This window comes from Bison bison, unplaced genomic scaffold (assembly GCF_000754665.1).
Source record: "Bison bison bison isolate TAMUID 2011002044 unplaced genomic scaffold, Bison_UMD1.0 scf7180017864029, whole genome shotgun sequence".
Lineage (NCBI taxonomy): Eukaryota > Metazoa > Chordata > Mammalia > Artiodactyla > Bovidae > Bison > Bison bison.
Window position 1 is genome coordinate 1,181,898 of NW_011494601.1, and position 3,915 is coordinate 1,185,812.

Here is a 3,915-nt window from a genome sequence, read left to right on the forward strand (position 1 = left end):
AAGCATGTATACCTGTGGCGGATTCATTTTGATATTTGGCAAAACTAATACAATTATGTGAAGTTTAAAAAAATAAAATTAAATTAAAAAAATAAAATAAAAATAAAAATTGCATTTCCACTGTTTATAGAACACGTGTATTTGTAAACATTTCTGCATAATTTTCTAATATGGAAATCTTTTTCTGGTAGTTTTTCTATCATTTCTTTAGATGTGAAAAATAAAAATTAAGTTATACAGCTACTAAGCATTAACATTGGAAACAAAATTTATATCTGTTTTTAATTTTATTGAATTCTACAAGTGTCAAGTTAATCTGAAATAATACTTTCTTCCCATTTGAATTCTATCTATAAGACTGGCTGAATACATGCAGATCTGTCTAAATCTAAAAGTTTTTTCCTTAGTGTTTTCATTTTCTCTTTCTAATTATAAGAAGTATTTCTATAATAAAGATTTGAATCTCTTGTATAATAGAAATCTCTTCTCAGTTTTTTCAATGTCTTTTTATGTTTGTTTATAATCATTTGAAATGAGAGGATTTATTATTGCTCAGTGTATTGATGAATTCTTATATTTTCCTACTTTGAATTTTCAATCGTGTCAGCCATATTTTTTCTATTTTATATCATGTTTAATTGTGAAATTTACTATCTCTAGAATATATGTATCTATTGGTTGTGAATGTTGTGTGACAGAATTCACTGTTACTTTTTAATATATTAAAAAGTAATGAGAATCCCACCATCATTTATTAATTTGTTTGTCTACTAATTTGAATCTCTTTTTTCTATAAATTAAACTGTTCTATAAAGGTACATCATAGAAGCATTTTACCTTGACTTTTCTTTTGTTCCTATAATCTTTATGCATATATATATTCTGTATAAGAGCCATCACATTATATGAATTACTTCAATTCTAAAATTATATGATGTCAGGAAATGCAAATGCCTTTTACTATGATTTTTTTTTGTAAGGTAAAAGTTTTATTAATCTCATCTTAAAAATACCTCCAGTTTAATTTGACAGTCATATTATAGAGATCAATAAAAACAAATCTGCGATTTTACTGGATTAGTATTAAATATTTACATTGATGGGAATATAAATTTGTGCCATTATAATGCTTGCCATCTAGGAGAAGAGCATTGGTTTTTGTTGTCCTTGATAAATGCTTTCCATGGCTATTATTCTTTCCTTATGTGCTTCACTTATTTGTTTTCTTGTTTGGAAATATTTTAAGCTTTTGCATTGAAAGCATAGTTCCACATTCCCAAAAGTATATTCTTTGAGATACTAACCATGACTCTTTGACAAAATATGTTTTATGGTGTTACATCTAAGACATGCTGATCTAAGTTTAACAGCTCTCTTTTCCATTTACTTGTCAGATCTTTGCATATTCTGATTTTATTGCAAATTTTTAAGGAGTTTGGCTTTCCTCAAATTTATTTGACCACAAAACTAATTTCTCATGGGTCATATTAGGTTTGTTGTTCAGTCACTCAATCTTGTCCAGCTCTATCCAACCCCAACCTCACCAGACTCCTCTGTCTCCCAGAGTTTGCTCAAACTCATGTCACTGAGTTGATGATGATGGTATCAAACCATCTCATTCTCTTTCACCACCTTCTCCTCCTGCCCTCTATCTTTCCAGCATCAGAGTCTTTTCCAGTGAGTTGGCTCCTTGCATCAGGTGGCCAAAGAATTGGAGTTTCACCTTCAGCATCAGTCATTTCAATAAATATTCAGTGTTGATTTCCTTTAGGATTCACTGGTTTGATCTCCTTGTGGTCTAAGTGTCCCTCAAGAGTCTTCTCTAACACACAGTTCAAAAGCATCAGTTCTTCAGTGCTCAGCCCTCTTTATGGTCTAACTCTCATAACACACATGACCACTGGAAAACCATAGCTTTGACTGTATGGACAGTTGTCAGGAAAATGATGTCTCTTCTTTTTAATATGCTTTGTAGGTTTGTCATAGCTTTTCTTTCAAGGAGCAAGTGTCTTTTAATTTCATGGCTGCAGTCACCATCCACAGTGATTTTGGAGCCCAAGAAAGTAAAATCTGTCACTGTTTCCATTTTTTTCCCCATCTATTTGCCAGGAAGCGATTACCTTGTTAATGAGAATCCACTAGGTCTGTTATCTTGGTTACATCTGAGATCACTTTTCTTCTATAAGTAAAGTTGTATCTCTTGGAATTTCTTTTGATAAGGATTTTACTGCCAAATTCTGTTCTGTTTTTCAGAAATTATTTCACTTCATTCTTGAAAGATATATTAGTTTGGTACATAAATGTATTGTGTGGTATATAAGAAAGTATATCCTCTCAGCATGTTACAAGTATTTTTTTATTAGCTTTCGTTGTTGGTGGTGAAAAATCATCAGTCTCATTTTTTTCATTTGTACAAGTAGATAAATCCGTGTGTGTGTGTGTGTGTGTTAGTCTCTCAGTCATGTCTGATTCTTTGTGGCCCCATGGACTGTAGTCTGCCAGGCTCCTCTGTCTGTGGTCTTTGCTAGTCCCTTTACAGATATTCTTTATTATTTATATTACATACTTTTATTATATATAAAAATATATTTAGGTGGAGACATTTCTTAGTTTGAGTGGTTCTTTTTGAAATTTCTGAATCTGAGAATGGATATCTTGCACTGCTCATGGTAAATTCTTTGCCAGTGTTTCTTTGTGTATTGCATCTACCCTATTTTTTTTCTCTCCATTCTAAAATTGCAAGTTGAATATATGATGGATCTTAGCAGTCTATCCTATTCTTCCTTTAGCTATTTTCATTACTTTTCATATTTTTGTGTCTTTATATTTGTTCTAGATAAATTCCTATTTTATATCTTTTAATTTGTGAATTTTCTCTTCAACTATGTGTATCTTCTTTTAAATACATTCAATGAGTTTTCAATATCAATTACTGTACTGTTCTAGAAATATTAGTTTTTTTTCAAGCACTTATTGTTTCAACTAATCTTTTGCCATTTGCTCATTTAGTTAATACATGATAAGGTTAATAGAGATATATAAATTATATATATTATATAGCATGTATGACATAGTTATATAATGTATAGAAATATACATATATGCAAATTAGTTTTATATGTTGTCTCTGATATTTTTGGCACTTGATGTCTACAGTTGCCTGTTATCTGTCAGGATTTATCATGGCAATCACATTTCTTTGTGTGATTTTTAAGTTTGGGGTTTGAACTCAAATTCTTTTGAAGTTTGTGGGAATCCTTTAAAACTTGTATTAAAAATGGCTCCAGGGATGCTTTTTATTTGCATCTTCTAGACATTTGAGGGCATGACAAAAAGGGATTTTTTCCAAACTCTATATTTGCTCTAAAGTGTTTTGGACTACTCAGGCAATATTAATTTGAATGTAAACCTGTATAAGGACCATTTATGATTACAAATTCATATGATTCATAGAAGATTTTCTTTTTCTTTTTTCTTTCACCCAGAAAATGTTTCCAGCCGCCAATGTTTATTAACTTTCTCTGGGAGATAATTTTACAGTCAGTTCAATTTTCGATGGTATTATCTCTGTGATGAGACTTTCCTGTTAGATGGACCAAGCAGGTTGGGTATCTGTTCCTTGTTTTCTGTGCCTTTCCAAGCAGGGGAAAGTAAAACTGAAAATTAGTCAGATACAAAATTTTTTTCAGGGCACAAACTTACTTTAATATTGCTTTTCTCTTCAAGTTCAGTCTAATAATGCAATGTCACTTCAGTTGAAACTATATAAAACCAATAACTCAAGTTTCATTTCTTGACTGACAAGCCTGGCCCTACCCCTGGCTTCAAACAATAAGGCTGGCTCACATGGGACATTTTGGGTGTAATTATCCATTACATTCTTCTACCTGCTTCTTCTTCCTCAGGACCTGAATC